The sequence below is a fragment of the Pristiophorus japonicus genome, chromosome 3 (genome assembly GCF_044704955.1).
Source record: "Pristiophorus japonicus isolate sPriJap1 chromosome 3, sPriJap1.hap1, whole genome shotgun sequence".
Taxonomy (NCBI): domain Eukaryota; kingdom Metazoa; phylum Chordata; class Chondrichthyes; family Pristiophoridae; genus Pristiophorus; species Pristiophorus japonicus.
In genome coordinates, this window is record NC_091979.1 from 167,155,450 (window position 1) to 167,173,826 (window position 18,377).

The following is an 18,377-nucleotide window of genomic DNA, read 5'->3' on the forward strand; positions in this document are numbered from 1 at the left end:
ATTGGTGTCGGGACTTTGGGATCTTGGAAATCATTTCTAGGTTGGAGGATGTTTCGGAGCTGTCTGACTGCTTGACAGTTCTGCGTCTCGATCGGCGGGGGTGTTTGCTATGTTTTTCAAAACTTGGACTGGTAGATTGACTAGAAGATTTACGAGACTGTTTGTGATGTCGAGATATAGTTCTGCCCTTTCGAGTGTGAGATCTGGTCCTTTCGGCTATATTGCTTGTAAACTGGGGATCCGAATCGCTATCAGAGGATGAGGAGTCAGTTTGGGTTTGTTGCTTTGGTGATATGTGGTTGTTCCTAACTCTTTTTGCCGGAGTGTTAGGTGGAGGGTGTTGGGAAGAGGACTGGAGCAAGAGGCCAGGGGGTGCGGGAGGCGCCGTTGGGCGCTGAGTCAGTGGCCACTCATCAATTTCATCATCAGCCTCGGTTAACACAATACCAGCCATTTTAACTCGTAGTTGATCAATACCTTTCTCAGAGGTCCCACAGGATCTCTTAGCAAGTTTCTCGTGCGCACATTCTTTTTTTTTAAAGACGTCTACAGTTTTAACATGTGTTCCCTCTGTCAATGCAAGTCCTAATTTAATAGCATTTGTTTGCCAACATGACAGAAGTGATGCATCTTTTAATTAATTTTTTTTTAACAATCCCTGTGCTTTTTTTTTACTACCTCTACGCTTCTAGTGCCACCTAGAGGCCATTGATAATCTCCCAATAATTTGTTCGGGGCTCCTGATAATTTTCTAAAGTCTTCAGCTCTTTCAGGGAATTCCTCACATAGCTTTTGTAGCGGACTATCCGCATCCGTTGTTTTATCTAACTGATTACCCATCTTCACGCTGCCCCTCGTATTACCATGTCGTTACACGTTCGTATCATCGTGCAATTTAAACAAACTTAAAAATAGACACAGACTTTACAGAAACTAACACTGACTTTTAATCAACTCCAAATAAACAAACTTTACTAATGCTAACACTTACCCGCGTCGCCGCGCGTTTCACGTCACCGCGCGATACTTAAAACTCCCATGTCGCCCCGCAGTTCACGTCGCCGCGCAATCCGTGTTGCCTCGCAGTTCACGTCGCCACGCAATCCGCGTCGACCCGTGGCTCGCGTCGCCGCGCAAGTTAAGATACTTAAAACTTTAAAAGATAAACAAGGACTTCTAACACTTACCCGCGTCGCCGCGCGGTTCGCGTCGCCGCGCGATTTCAATACAAGATAGACAAAGACTTCTAACACTTACCCGCGTCACCACGCGGTTTGTGTCGTCGCGCGATTTAGGATACTTAAAACTTTACTTAAAACTCTAAACACTTAAGACTTACAAAGACTTACTGACATTAGCACTGACTTTCGCGATTCGCGTTGCTGCGCCTCTGCGTCACTACGCGTCGGCGTCACTGCGCGTTTACGTCACTGCGCGTCTACGTCACTGCACGTTCGCTTTCCTGCGCGTTCGCTTCCCTGCGCGTTCGCTTCGGCCCTTCTCCTCTCGGCTGCACGCTCGCGCCGCTGCGCGTCTCGCGTTGTTTGTGCGTCTGCGCCGCGGCGCGTTCGCGTCGGCCCTACCTTCCGAGTTGCTGTGGGGGTTTTTCTTTAAATTCAATCAGAGCCTAGACGGGCCAAGTGATATACAAGGTCGACGTCGTACCTGAGTTGAACACCTATCCTCTATTTAAATCCCCATTTTATTCCCTGTGAGCCTAATTTTCTAAATTTGATTTCTTATGAGCCTTAATTAATTTCTTTCAGTTTCCAAATTTCCCTATCCTTTCGTGTTACTGCGCAGTTTAAATTCAATCAGTCAATGAAAGCCCTAATTTAATGGAGTTTTTCTGCCAATTGGACAGGAGTGATTTTTTTTTTGCAGTGGAATTTTTTTCATAATTTAAAATCTCAGAACATTTTTTTTTTTAGCACCTATTTAGTACGTTACTTTTTTTTGTATAACTAGAGAGAAGTCTGGCACGTAGGCTGTGGACTGCTTTTTGTTATCTCAATTGTTCCAGCCTCAAGGTCGTGTTATTTAATATAATTTTTTTTTTCAACAAACCTATCCTTTGTGCATTTCCTGGCTCCATAACTTATCATCCGAATATACGTAATTCGATAAGGTTCACACTCTTAAACTTCCCACATACAGGACAACACTACGAAGGGTTAAAACAAACTTTCATTCTGTTTGAGATAAAACAAACCACAACTCCCCGGCTTTTTTTTACAGTAAAAATCACAGAAGCATTTCTCATTTAAACAGACATTCACAAGAGTCTCTTTTCTTTCCTATTAATTTTTGGATCCATGATTGATCATCTATCCCTATCTAGCTCTAACTATAACCTATCTTTCCAAGTCGCCGCTTGGTTTGCGTCATCGCGCAATTTCCCCATCTCTATCCCTATTCTAAGTTTGAAAGGTATTCACCAGATTGTCCTGGATCTCGTTCAGACACTACCTGAGAACCAGCGAGTGGCTAAACTTTCCTCAGACTTTTGAAACCGGGGGAAACTGGAGCAGTATTGAAATCATACTCACTCCAGTGGCCACTTTCCCCTCGTCTCGTCCAAGGCTAGTCTGGCTCTTAATTCGCAAGTTTTCGGCAGTCGTCCGTTGAGATCCCACTTCTGACACCAAATGTAAATTCCTGGATTCTTTTACCTCAATCTGGTTCAGTAAAATTACTGAGTCGAATACCTCTTGTGCTTTGAACAAAGCAGTCTTTATTACCGGCCAGTAAGACCTATCAGACAGAAGATATACTCTCTGGATAGAGCGTACACACTCCCTACGGATAGGTGAAGTTACATCATAAAGCGTTAACAGTTATACAGTTATACAGTTTTGAAATCAGATAACAAAATACAAATGGATTGACAGTCTAACTCAGCCACTCATTAGTCAATTTATATGAGATGTTCTTCTTGAAAGCTCAAGTATTGCCTCTAAATGTTTCAATCTAGTGGTGTGACTATTAACTGAGACCTTGCAATTCTGCAGATTTATTTCATGTTACAATTAGATGTCATTGGCAGGATTAGTGACTTGAAACCTTGAGACAGACTGTTAGCTATGCTGATGTTGCACTATTTGCAATCTGACATTCTCCCAGCTATTCTGCCATGGCTTATACATTTTCATATATCCCGTTTACTTTACTGTCCTTAATTCCATATATTCCGTTCAGATATCCACAGACTCTGGGTCATCTGAGGTTGGGCAGCAGCAGCCGGCGTGTACGTTCTGCCATGTATATTCCTGCTCGAAACCTATGTTACTTTATGCACAGTACTGGCCGAAACTTCTTATTTGGTGTTGTCGCTGATGGACATAAATGCCTGGGCTAATGTTATGGCTTTACTTAGGTTTGGAGTTTCTACAGTCAACAGTTTGCTAAGGATTGTCTCATGGCCAATGCCCAGTACAAAAAAGTCTCTAAGCATTTGTTCTAGGAATCCCTCAAACTCATAATGTCCTGTGAGGCGCCTTAGTTCGGCAACATAGCTCGCCACTTCCTGGACCTCCAAACGTTGACACTTGTAGAACCGATATCTCACCATCAAAACGCTTTCCTTAGGATTTAGGTGCTCCCGGACCAGCGTACACAATTCTTCATAGGATTTCTCTGTTGGTTTTGCAGGAGCTAGGAGATTCTTCGTGGGGCCATAGGTTGTTGCGCCACAGATAGTAAGGAGGATCGCCCTTCATTTGGTAGTGTTCTCGTCCCCTTCCAACTCGTTGGCCACAAAGTATTGGTCGAGTCTCTCCACGAAGGCCTCCCAATTGTCCCCTTCTGAGGACTTCTCCAGGATACCAACTGTTTTTTGAATTTTCTCGCGGTTGTTTGTTAACTCGTCGCCAATTACTATGCTCATAATAAAGGATGAAACTGAGTACTGTGTACAATGAACAAGTATAACCTTAGCTCCTTTAATAAGGCTGCAGAGTGCAGGTACCTCGTGGGTGGCCTGCTTATATACCGTGCTCCCAAGGGATGCTGGGATCCCTTGGGACTCCGACAGGTGGGCCCTCTGGTGGTAGTGTAATACAGGTTACAAGGGGTTAAATACATAACCGATTCCCTTACGGTTCCTGAAAACCTCTGCATCCTGAAAATGTGCCCGCATCGCGATGTACATACAGTCTATTGCTCGCTGCACCTTGGGAAAGTTTGCAATTCTGGAGAATCCTAGAGACCTCTCAGTCTGTGCCTCCCTGGTCATAGGGAAGCTGATCAAGTCCTTCCTATGTGCGTACAGGGCTTCAGTGCCCTGTCTAATGCAGCAAGGTGTGGCATGCTGAGACAGACCGCAAATGTCGCCAGCTGAGGCCTGAAAAGAACCTGATGCGTAGCTTGACAGTGCCGCGGTGACTTTGACCTCGATGGACAGTGCAGTACTGATGGTTCTGGCAGGCTGCAGATCTCCCCTTATGAGTTGGCATACCTAAGTGATAACCTCTTTGTGGAATCGCAGTCTCAGAAGGAAGATGGTGTCGGGCAAGTCGAGGTAAGACTGCTTCTCCCTGTGCTTATGGGGGGTGTAAAGTCTGGTCCTCCTCATCAGTCTGGCACATCTTATATTGGGTCCATAATGCTGTGGAGTGTACCTTCGGCCATCTCGAGTCTGCAGCATGTAATTGGTCATCAAGAGAGGGTGAGAAAAGACAATCCCCATTGCAATAGTTTTCCACCGATTGGTCACAAACAATGAATGTCCCGATGAAGACACCTATTAAATTCCAATCGGTCACAGTATGGTCAAGATGTTTGTACAGATGTTCACATCAACTCCAACGGCCTCCAGATTACTTCCGAACTCCCCTGAGGTTGAAGCACAGCAGCCTTTTAAAGGATGCGACGTGTGATGTAGAACATGGCATCCATAAGGATGTGATTAGATCTGGTTAGTTCCACTTTTTCCGTGCGTTTTTTTGGGCGAGCGATATTGTGGGCGATATGTGTGCGAGGTGGTGAAAGTTATACTGGGTGATCTCATGGCCGCTAGTTTTGGCAAATATGATGCTTACGACAAAAAAAAGTGGGCGGGCGGTATTATTGAATCTCGGCGTTAATTCCATGCGGAAAGTAACGCTGGCCGATATTATGGGCGTTGATTTCGCCCATTCTGATGATTCCACCCAAAAAAAGTGGGCGGGCGGTATTATTTTTTCCCGGCGTTACGCACACATGGGGAAAGTAACGCTCGCCGATAAGTTTCTGAAAAATGCCCGTCAGTTTCCATTTTGTGGCTAAATGGCCAATATATGGGCGTTATACGTCATTTCAGCGGTAAAATGGAGGTTAAGTGGGCATTAAGCATGCAAAAAATGAAGAAACTCTAGCCCTTTGTCTCGATGTTAATCGGGTCTCGCTCCCGACCCCAGAAATCGCATTAATCAGTTAAAATCACCACCTGCCTCGGGCTGACACCCTTTTTCCAGTCCAACATTCCCAAAGGTTTTCTTTTAAACCATTTTAGTGCGTGGCATCTAACTGTGCTCTGATCATGAAACGTGTAAACCCTTACACAACACCTGTAGCACCTGGCACCAGAATAAAACAGCACTTTCAAGGAAAGCAGAAGATAAAATTGGAAATTGGGAGTGAGAAAGAGAGCTGCTCTATAACCAATAGTGTATGCTTGAGGATCGACCTATCTTCTGGTTTCTCTTCCCACCCTGCAGCAAAATGCGGCAGCTTTGCCTAGCACCTTCCTTAGGTGGTTTCTCAGACTTTGGCCTTGCTCTGTGGGGAATCATAGGTGTGAACTCAATGCGATGGACAAATAAGCCGTTCATCAGCTTTTTTCTTATCTAGCAAAATAACCAGAATAAACACAGGTCATCATCATCATAGGTAGTCCCTCGGAATTGCGGAAGACTTGCTTCCACTCTTAAAATGAGTCCTTAGGTGGCTGAAAAGTTCAATACGAGAGCCACAGTCCCTGTCACAGGTGGGACAGATAGTCGTTGAGGGTAAGGGAGGATGGGACTGGTTTGCCGCACGCTCGTTCCGCTGCCTGCGCTTGATTTCTGCATGCTCTCGGCGACGAGATTCGAGGTACTCAGCGCCCTCCCGGATGCACTTCCTCCACTTAGGGCGGTCTTTGGCCAGGGACTCCCAGGTGTCAGTGGGGATGTTCCACTTTATCCGGGAGGCTTTGAGGGTGTCCTTCTAATGTTTCCTCTGCCCACCTTTGCCTCGTTTGCCGTGAAGGAGTTCCAAGTAGAGCGCTTACTTTGGGAGTCTTGTGTCTGGCATCCGGACAATGTGGCCTGCCCAGCGGAGCTGATCAAGTGTGATCAGTGCTTCGATGCTGGGGATGCTGGCCTGATCGAGGACGCTAATGTTCGTGTGTCTGTCCTCCCAGGGGTAACACACTAAGCAAAACAGCTCACACACCATGCATTTATTTTATGCATACAAGTGAGAATTTTATCTTGTAAACAGCTGATAATTCAGACATCAACATTTTTAAAATCTCAGCTATATGATTGACTTGTTCAATTTTCTCCCCTCCTCTCCTGCTGGATATGGTTTCAGGGGGCACTAACCAGCCTCTGACTAAGTAGCTATTTTTCATGTATGAATCCAGACAGGATTTTCTACTGCATTTCTGTTGGGTTAGCGTATATTATTGGGTGCGGACCCAAGGTGAAAATGGCGTGTGCGTCCCAATGACATAATCGGGACACGACTTTGCCATTTAAATTAGGTCCCTGCTCCTCTGGGACGGGCGGCCTTCCCATGCCTGAATTCAGGCAAGGATTATTGGTGTGAGCGAGGAATCTTCGGGAATGTGCACGAACCTCCCCTGTCATCTTTCACCGCCTGTCCACACCATTCCTGCCAGGCGGCCCAAATATCTTAATGTCATCCTGATCACAATATTTAAGTATTAATGTAATTCTCTGATGTTCCTACATGCCTAACCTTTTGCCATCCACTCACCCATATAAAATGAGTATCAATGGTTGCACCAGACCTACTCTGCACCCATGTGCTGGTACCTCTGTAGATTGGGACTCACAGAATTACAACAGTGCTTGCACAGGCTGAGATTCATAAGGGAGGCTGTAACTTAATTGTGTCACATGCTGCAAAGTGACCTGCAAGCAAACTCTTCCATAGACACGTGCTGCCAATGGCTTTTGAAGGTCATAACAGCCTGTGCAATTTATGCCTTTGGATCCTTCCAAGGTGCAATTGGCAACACTACTCATATTAGTCAATTCACAGTTTAATAAATGTATAAAGGCATGTGGCCTTTGCCTTGTTTGCTCAAGCAACCAATTTCATCTTCTCAGTGCAAACCACTAGCAGCAAGGGAGTGCTTTGCAATCTTACCAAATGGTAGGATTTCTGAAGGTGCCTGGCACTATAAATTACACCAGTGTGGCCTTATGTGCCCTATTGTACATTGCCAATGCCGACTTGAATCAAAAAGAATTTCATTCTCTGATTGTTCACCTTTTTTTCAGCCACAGCACTGGATTTTTGAAGTCAATGCTTGCTTCTCAGGTAGCTGTAACACTGCCTTTGTTTTAAGATGGTCGATGCCTGGGTGATCAAGGCGATTGTCTGCAGCCACGGCTGATGACACCTCTGTGGTGTTCAAGAAAGAAGCTGCACACAGGTATATTGCAATGCATGCACCTATCTGAGTAATTGTTAGTGCATCTTTGGAATGTTGAAGCAGTGTTTCAGGTGCATCAGTAGACCTAAGGGCATCCTGCAACACAGCTTAGTAAGTTTTCAAGAGATTGTGGTAGTGTGCTGGATGCTGCACAACTTTGTCCTGCAAGGAGACACCATCATGGAGGCTCCATAGGAGGCAGTTTTCTAGTAACAGAAAGAGGACCACTCCAGAAAGAGGAGCAGGAGGAGCCTGATAAGGCTGCAGAACAGAAATTGATGTTAGCTAAAAGAGACTTTGCTTAATTTGGAAATGTGCCCCTGCATTAAGTCTTGTCTATGTCTTCCCATACATAGGCCCTGATAATCATAGGCCCTGATAATAACAGGGCGGCGGGAAGGGTGCGATGGGTGGGGGGAGAGGTTTAGCGGTTGGGAAACCCAGAAGTACGGGTTTCCCAGAGGTCCTGCTGATTGTCATCTCGTCGTCATCTCATCATCATTGTTATATATGTATACTTGTATTTACGCTGTACAGCCACCACTTCTTACCGGGTTTCAGCACACTGTTAGAACCACTGCATGTCTTACTACGAAAAGGGAACAAATGGGTTTGGGGCAAAAGCCAAGAAAATGCCTTTGTAAAAGCGAGAAAATTGTTATGCTCAAACAAATTGCTTGTGTTGTATGATCCATGTAAGCGTTTGGTACTAGCATGTGATGTGTCATCATATGGCGTCGGGTGTGTATTGCAACAAACTAATGATTTCGGGAAACTGCAACCGGTTGCTTATGCATCCAGGAGTCTGTCTAAGACTGAGAGAGCCTACAGCATAATTGAGAAAGAAGTGTTAGCGTGTGTCTATTGGGTAAAGAAAATGCATCAATAGCTGTTTGGACCAAAATTCGAATTGGAAACTGACCATAAGCTACTTATATCCCTATTTTCCGAGAGTAAAGGGATAAATACCAACGCATTTATCCATGTTGTCCGCATACATCTACGCCATCCGCCACAGGCCAGGCACAGAAAACTGCGACGATGCTCTCAGTAGGCTGCCATTGCCCACCACGGGGGTGGAAATGGCGCAGCCCGCAGATCTAGCCATGGTTATGGAAGCATTTGAGAGTGAGCAATCACCCGTCACTGCCCGGCAGATCAAAACCCGGACAAGCCAGGACCCCTTATTATCTCTGGTCAAAAGCTGTGTGCTTCACGGGAGCTGGTCCAGTGTCCCAGTGGAAATGCAGGAAGAGATAAAGCCGTTCCAGTGGCGCAAAGATGCAATGTCTATAGAGGCAGACTGCCTTCTGTGGGGCAATCAAGTAGTGGTCCCCAAGAAGGGCAAAGACACCTTCATCAATGACCTCCACAGTACCCACCCAGGCATCGTAATGATGAAAGCGATAGCCAGATCCCATGTGTGGTGGTCTGGTATCGATGCGGACTTAGAGTCCTGCGTTCACAGATGCTTGCAGTTAAGCAATGTACCAAGGGAGGCACCACTAAGTTTATGGTCTTGGCCCTCCAAACCATGGTCTAGGGTACACGTTGATTATGCAGGCCCGTTCTTGGGTAAAATGTTCCTTGTGGTTGTAGATGCGTACTCCAAGTGGATTGAATGTGAGATAATGTCGGCTAGCATGTCCGCTGCCACTACTGAAAGCCTGCGGGCTATGTTTGCCACACACGGCTTACCCAATTTCCTGGTGAGCGACAACGGGCCATGTTTTACCAGTGCTGAGTTCAAAGAATTCATGACTCGTAACGGGATCAAACATGTCATATCTGTCCCGTTTAAACCAGCGTCCAATGGTCAGCCAGAGAGAGCGGTGCAAACCATCAAGCAAGGCTTGAAGAGGGTAACTGAAGGCTCACTGCAGACTCGCCTATCCCAAGTCCTGCTTAGCTACCGCACGAGACCCCACTCACTCACTGGGATCCCACCTGCTGAACTGCTCATGAAAAGAGCACTTAAGACAACGCTCTCATTAGTTCACCCTGATCTACATGAACAGGTAGAGAGCAGGCGGCTTCAACAAAGTGCATACCATGATAGCGCAAATGTGTCATGGGAGATTGAAATCAATGATCCTGTATTTGTATTAAATTATGGACAAGATCCCACATGGCTTCCCGGCATTGTCATGGCCAAAGAGGGGAGCAGGGTGTTTCGGGTCAAACTTTCAAATGGACTCATTCACCAGAAACACTTGGACCAAATAAAACTCAGATTCACGGAGTATCCTGAGCAACCCACCTTGGACCCTACCTTTTTTGATCCCCCAACATACACACCAGTGGCAACCGGCACCACGGTTGACCACGAAGCAGAACCCATCATCCACAGCAGCCCAGCAGGGCCCAACACACCAGGAAGCCCAGCAAGGCCAGCTGCACAACTGCCCAGCGAGGGCCCAACAAATGATTCAACAACACCTGCTTTCACACCAGGACAATCAACCAGGGCAAGAAGGACCCCAGATCGACTCACATTGTAAATAGTTACACTATTGACTTTGAGGGGGGGGGGGGATTATTGTTATATATGTATACTTGTATTTACTCTGTACAGCCACCAGAGGGCTCATCCCCTGGAGTCCCAAGGGATCCCATAATCCCTTGGGAGCACAGGTATTTAAGGAAGCTTCATAGGTTGGAGAGGCACTCTGGAGACCTGCAATAAAAGACTAAGTTCACACTTTACTTTGAGCTCATAGTGTTCAGTCTGACTCTTTCTCCACACACAACAATCTCACCCAGCGCTCTTCCCTCTACATCACTATCTCAGCCCCTGATGGATGTATCTAAGTTGGTTCTTGGGAAAGATAGAGTGAATGAGGGACAGAGTGAGCAGACACCATATCACTGGAGCCTAGCTCAGCTTCCGCTGGAACACCTAGAGAAAAAGAGGGAGAGATTGTATAGCCTTCACATAAAACTTCCAATAGGAATGACATGGTAAAGTGCTGCTGAGTGTGGTTTGTCACCTGTGAGTGAATGAGCAGGAGAAAATGGTTGGTAGGAACCTGTGTTTGGCCACTCTTCCTCCTTCTATAACCTCTCTGCCAGGATTTACAAGGCTTCCTTCTCATATGGAGTCATGTATGAAGGCTTGGAAGGCTCCTGTGCATACTCTTTTGCTTTTGTCATTGGTTGTCTCCTACTTGAAGTAGAATAGAAGGAGTGATTCCAATGGTCTTGATGATAGTGACAGCATGCATCTCTCAGTGGGTGTGATACCATCTACATGAATCATGGAGCTACATTAGATAAGACGACTACTTTGGACTAAAAGCATCTAAGGTTGCGAGTGAAGTAAGGCTCCAAGGGGAATGCTGGTAGTGCTGAGTACACTTAAGAAGCATTCATGAAAAGTATTGAAAAGTATTGAAAACAGTGTGAGGATGAAGTATATGTAATTCTTATCGGATATACATTGAAAGAATGTTTTCTTACCTTGGCTGGCAAGATCATTCAACTTCTTTTGTCTGCAGGAACTATGGGCTAAATTTTCCATTATTTTTGCATGCATACCGCCTACATTATTTTAACGCTGAAATGAGGTATAGCGCCCATATATCGCCCACTTAGCCACAAAATGGAAACTAACGACTATTTCTCGGTCACTTATCGGCAAGCGTTACTTTCGGCATGTACATAACGCTGATAAAAAATAATACTGCCCGCCCACTTTTTTGGGGCGGAAACTTCAGAATGGGTGAAACCAATGCCCATAATATCGCCCAGGGTTACTTTCGGCACCTCGTACACATCTCACCGACAATATCGCTCGCCGAAAAAAACGCTGTGAAAAAGTTGCTCTCACCTGAACTAATCACAGCAGTATGGACGCCATGTTCTAAGTCACAGGTTGCTCTGCTTCAACCTTGGGGGAGTTTGGATGTATTCTGGAGGTCATTTAAGATGATGTGAACATCTGAACAAACATCTTATTATACTGTGGATGATTGGAATTGACTTTAGGTGTCTCAGTGGGGACATTTATTGTTTGTGAACAATCGGTGTAACACTGATAGTTATTGAAATGGGGCCTGTCATTTCGCAGACTTTCTTGATGAGTACACACAAGCTGCAGACTAGAGATGGCAGAAGATGTATTCGACAGCATTATGTGCCCAATTCAAGACGTGCCAGACTGATGAGGAGGACCAGACCTTACACCCTCCGCACTTACCTCAACTTGTCCGATCACACCTGCCTTAGGAGACTGCGCTTCCACAAGGAAGTTATCAGTGAGATATGGCAGCTCATCAGGGGAGATCTGCAGCCTACCAGCACCATCAGTACTGCACTGTCCGTCGAGGTCAAGGTCACCGCGGCACTTTCGTTCTACGCATCGGGATCCTTTCAGGCCTCAGCTGGCGACATTTATGCTATATCTCAGCATGCCACACATTGCTGCATTTGACAGGTCACTGAAGCCCTTTATGCACACAGGATGCACTTTATCAGCTTCCCTTGACCAGGGAAGCTCAGACTAGAGGGCTTTAGGATTCTACCGAATTGCTAACTTCCCCAACGTGCAGGGAGCAATAGACTGTACGTACAATATGATGCAGGGACCTTTTCAGGATACAGAGCTTTTTGTGAACCGCAAGGGATTCCACTCCCTGAATGTGCAACTCGTTGTCGACCACCAGCAAATTATTATGGCAGTGAATGCCAAATTTCCGGGCAGCATCCATGAAGCTCACATCCTGCATGAGAGCATTGTATCTGACATGTTTACCAGTCAGCCACAAGGTCAATGCTGGATGCTTGGTGACAAAGGATATGGCCTCGCCACCTGGCTGATGACCCCCTCCGCGTGACACCCACACCGAAGCAGAGAAGTGATACAACGAGACCGACAGAGCCACTCGCAATATCGTTGAGAAAACCATTGGAGTGCTTAAGCAGCGCTTTAGATGCCTGGACCACTCAGCAGGAGAGCTCCAATACCACCCTGAGCAGGGAGCTCAATTCGTGGTGTGCTCCATGCTGCACAACCTGGCTATCAGGAGGGGACAAGAATTGCCAGAAGGGTCTGACGGTCCACCTCAGGAGAGAGAGGAAGAGGAGGATGAGGAGTTGGACGCTGAGCTCAGGCCAGACAATTAGGCTGATGCTGAAACCATGCCTCCGCCCCCTCTAGACCGCAGGAAAGGCCCATTGGTGGCTACATAGCTGCCGGATTCTTACGTCAACAGCTCATAAATGAGCGCTTTGGTTGAAAGAACGTTGTCGTTATTTACAAAGCTGCAAGACTGCTGGGTGTGCAGGTCATACCTTGGTGACAGTTAAAGAGTAAGTTGATTCACGTTAAGTGTAAGTATACCCCTTCATGTTAAAGAATCACCAGTGTGTAACGGTGCAGCTATCTGAGACAATGCGCGACAAGGTTGTTATTGTGTTCCGAACACAGATGAGGCTGCACACAGGGAGGTTAAAGTAACAGTGACCTCAGTCTTTATTAAGACACTCCAGAGTAAGGAACAGGCCTTAGGGGCCGGCTTATATACAGTGCTCCCAAGAGATGCTGGGATCCCTTGGGACTACAGGGGATACTGTCCCTGGTGGCGGAACATGGGAGTGCATGCTTTACAGATACATAACATCACTCCACCCCAAAGTCAAAGTGAAAACTATTTACAAGGTGAGGCAGTCGGGAGCCTTTCTTTCCCTGGTGGACCGCCTCGGTACAAATGTCTGTTCTGGTGTGTTGGCTGTGCCCTCGCTGGTCTGGCGTGTTGTTGGCCCTGAAGGGCTGCTGGGTGAACCTGGCCGTGCTGGGCTGCTGGTGGTGATGGGTTCAATTTCCTGGTCCGGGGTGGTGTCATTGATCCTTTGGGTGTGTGTTGTGGGTTCGAAAAAGGTGGTGTCTGCTGTGGGTTGTTCAGGGCAGTCTGTGAACCGCAGCCTTGTTTGGTCCAGGTGCTTTCTGCAAATTTGCCCATTGTCTAGTTTGACTACAAACACTCTACTCCCTTCTTTAGCTATCACCGTGCTTGCGATCATCCACTTGGGACCATGTCCAAAGTTTAGCACATACACAGGGTCATTCAGATCAATTTCCCGTGACACAGTGGCGCGACCATCGTTTACATTTTGTTGCTGCCGCCTGCTCTCGACCTGATCATGCAGCTTGGGGTGAACCAGCGAGAGTCTGGTTTTAAGTGTGCTATTCATGAGTAGCTCAGCCGGGGGCACCCCTGTGAGCGAGTGGGGTCTCGTGTGGTAGCTGAGCAGTACTCGGGACAGGCGGGTTTGGAGTGAGCCTTCTGTGACTCGTTTAAGGCTCTATTTGATTGTTTGTACTGCCTGCTCTGCCTGCCCATTGGAGGCTGGTTTAAACGGGGTCGAGGTGACATGTTTGATCCCAATTCCGGGTCATGAATTCTTTAAATTCGGCACTGGTGAAATATGGCCCGTTGTCACTGACCAGTATGTCAGGCAGGCCGTGGGTGGCAAACATGGCCCTCAGGCTTTCAATGGTGGCGGTGGCGGTGCTTCCCGACATTATTTCACATTCAATCCATTTTGAAAAAGCATCCACCACCACCAGGAATATTTTACCGAGAAACGGGCCCGCATAGTCGACATGGATCCTCGACCATGGTCTGGAGGGCCAGGACCACAAACTTAGTGGTGCCTCTCTGGGCGCATTGCTCAACTGAGTACATATTTGGCATTGCTGTACACAGGGTTCTAAGTCAGAGTCGATACCGGGCCACCACTCGTGGGATCCGGCTATCGCTTTCATCATTACTATACCCGGGTGTGTGCTGTGGAGATCCGAGATGAACGTCTCCCTGCCCTTTTTGGGCAGCACTACGCGGTTACCCCACAACAGGCAGTCTGCCTGAATGGACAGCTCGTCCTTTCGCCGCTGGAACGGCTTGATTAGCTCTTGCATTTCAACGGGGATGCTGGCCCAGCTCTCATGCAGTACACAGTTTTTTTTACGAGGGACAGCAGAGGATCTTGTCTGGTCCAAGTCCTAATCTGGCGGGCCGTGACAGGTGATTTATCATTTTCAAACGCTTCCATGACCAACAACAAGTCTGCAGGCTGCGCCATTTCCACCCCCGTTGTGGGCAAAGGTAGCTGACTGAGAACATCTGCACAGTTCTCGGTGCCTGGCCTCTGGTGGATGGTATAGTTATACGCTGATTGCGTGAGTGCCCACCTTTGTATGCGGGCTGAGTCATTAGAATTTATCCCCTTGTTTTCAGCGAACAGAGTTGTGGGGGGCTTGTGATCGGTTTCCAGCTCAAATTTGAGGCCAAACAGATATTGATGCATTTTCTTTACCCCGAACACACACGCTAATGCCTCTTTCTCAATCATGCTGTAGGCCCTCTCGGCCTTAGACAAGCTCCTGGAGGCATAGGCGACAGATTGCAACTTCCCCGCAACGTTAGCTTGTTGTAATACACACCTGACTCCGTACGACGACGCATCACATGCTAGCACAAGTCATTTACACGGGTTATACAATACAAGCAGCTTGTTGGAGCATAAAATGTTTCTGGCTTTCTCAAAAGCAATTACTTGGTTTTTTTCCCATACCCAGTTCTCACCTTTACGCAATAACACAGGTAGGGGCTCTAAGACGGTGCTTAACCCCGGTAGGAAGTAACCAAAATAGTTGAGGAGTTCCAGGAACAACCGCAGCTCCGTGACGTTCTGTGGCCTGGGCGCGTTCCTGATAGCCTCTGTCTTGGCAGCTGTGGGCCGAATGCTGTCCGCCGCGATCTTTCTCCCCAAAAACTCCAGTTCTGTTGCCATGAAGATGCATTTCAACCTCTTCAGCCGCAGCCCTACGCGATCCAGTCGCTGGAGGACTTCCTCCAGGTTTTGTAGGTGCTCGACAGTGTCCCGACCTGTGACCAATATGTTGTCCTGAAAAACCACCGTGCGTGGTACCGACTTGAGTAGGCTCTCCATGTTTCTCTAGAAGATCGCTGCTGACGACCGAATTCCAAACGGGCATCTGTTGTAGATGAACAGTCCCTTATGTGTGTTGATGCAGGTGAGGCCCTTCGAAGACTCCTCCAGCTCCTGCGTCATGTAGGCCGAAGTCAGGTCGAGCTTGGTGAACGTCTTGCCTCCTGCCAGCGTCACAAATAGCCTTAGGTAGCAGGTATTTGTCCTGTAGCGAGAACCGATTAATAGTTACTTTATAATTGCCGCAAATCCTGACCATGCCATCACTTTTGAGTACTGGAACAATCGGGCTGGCCCACTCGCTGAATTCCACTAGAGAGATGATACCCTCGCGTTGCAGCCTGTTCAGCTCGATTTCCACTCTCTCCCTCATCATGTGAGGTACCGCTCGCGGTCTTGTGGTGAATGGGTCATGCCTCTGGAATCAAGTGGATCCGCACCTTCGCCCCAGAAAAGTTTCCAATGCCTGGCTCAAAAAGGGGAGGAAATTTGTTCAGAACCTGGATACATGAGGACTCATCGATATGTGATAGCACTTGGATGTCATCCCAGTTCCAGCGGAATTTGCCCACCAGCTCCTTCCAAGCAGTGTGGGGCCATCGCCCGGGACAATCCAGAGTGGCAGTTCGTGCACCGTGCCCTCGTAGGTGACCTTGACCATGGCTGCCCACGACAGTGATGAGCTCTTTGGTGTACGTTCTCAGTTTCGTGTGGATGGGACTCAGTGCCTTGTTGCACCACAGTCTCTCAAACATCTTTTTACTCATGATGGATTGGCTAGCTCCAGTGTCCAGTTCCATGGCTATGGGTAAGCCATTCAATTTTACATTTAGCATTATAGGTGGACATTTCATCTCAAATGTGTGCACCCCGTGTACTTCAGCATTTGCCTGCTCTCTCTGAGGCTCGAAATTGCTTTGATCCACCATGGACCGATCTTCCTCTGTCACGCGGTGGTGAGCAGGTTTTGCAGAGCTTGCAGCTCGTTTGCAAGCTCGTTGGAGGTGCCCCATTGTTCCACAGCTCTTGCAAACATACCCTTTGAAGCAGCATGAATAGACTGATGGAAGCCTCCACAACTCCAACAAGGTGTGAATTGCCTTGCATTCATCCTTTGTTGTGGACTCTGAGTCACCTGGGTCACCTGAGGCCAGCTGGCAGTTGCATACTCGTGGTTTCTGCCCTGTACATTTCTGCTCGCAAACACAGTTCCAGTTAATTTATGAACATTGCTAGCACTTGTGTGCTGAGAGATTTGTTTGGTGTTATCACTGGTGACATAAACGCCTGTGTTATCGCAATGGCCTTACTGAGGGTCGGTGTCTCTACAGTCAAAAGTTTTCGTAGGATGGTCTCGTGGCCAATGCCCAGTGTAAAAAGGGTCTGAGCATCTGCTCCAGGTAGCCATCAAACTCACATTGTCCTGCAAGTTGTCTTAGCTCGGCGACGTAGCTCGCCACTTCCTGACCTTCAGATCGCTGGCATGTGTAGAACCGATACCTCGCCATCAGCACGCTCTCCCTCGGGTTAAGATGCTCCCGAACCAGTGTACATAGCACCTCATACGATTTATCTGTGGGTTTCACCAGAGCCAGAAGATTCTTCGTGAGGCTGTAGGTCGGTGCCCCGCAGACTATGAGGATGACCGCTTTCCTTTTTGCAGCGCTTCCTTCTCCGTCCAGCTCATTGGCTACAAAGTACTGGTCTAGCCATTCGACATAGGCTTCCCAGTCCTCACCCTCCAAGAACTTCTCCAGGATGCCCATAGTTTGCTGCATCTTTGCGTTGACTTTGTATACTCGTCGCCAGTTATTGTGCTCCTAACACAGATGAGGCTGCACACAGGGAGGTTAAAGTAACAGTGACCTCAGTCTTTATTAAGACACTCCAGAGTAAGGAACAGGCCTTAGGGGCCGGCTTATATACAGTGCTCCCAAGAGATGCTGGAATCCCTTGGGACTACAGGGGATACTCTCCCTGGTGGCGGAACATGGGAGTGCATGCTTTGCAGATACATAACATCACTCCACCCCAAAGTCAAAGTGAAAACTATTTACAAGGTGAGGCGGTCGGGAGCCTTTCTTTCCCTGGTGGACCGCCTCGGTACAAATGTCTGTTCTGGTGTGTTGGCTGTGCCCTCACTGGTCTGGCGTGTTGTTGGCCCTGAAGGGCTGCTGGGTGAACCTGGCCATGCTGGGCTGCTGGTGGTGATGGGTTCAATTTCCTGGTCCGGGGTGGTGTCATTGATCCTTTGGGTGTGTGTTGTGGGTTCGAAAAAGGTGGTGTCTGCTGTGGGTTGTTCAGGGCAGTCTGTGAACCGCAGCCTTGTTTGGTCCAGGTGCTTTCTGCAAATTTGCCCATTGTCTAGTTTGACTACAAACACCCTACTCCCTTCTTTAGCTATCACCGTGCTTGCGATCATCCACTTGGGACCATGTCCAAAGTTTAGCACATACACAGGGTCATTCAGATCAATTTCCCGTGACACAGTGGCGCGACCATCGTTTACATTTTGTTGCTGCCGCCTGCTCTCGACCTGATCATGCAGCTTGGGGTGAACCAGCGAGAGTCTGGTTTTAAGTGTGCTATTCATGAGTAGCTCAGCCGGGGGCACCCCTATGAGCGAGTGGGGTCTCGTGCGGTAGCTAAGCAGTACTCGGGACAGGCGGGTTTGGAGTGAGCCTTCTGTGACTCGTTTAAGGCTCTGTTTGATTGTTTGTACTGCTTGCTCTGCCTGCCCATTGGAGGCTGGTTTAAACGGGGTCGAAGTGACATG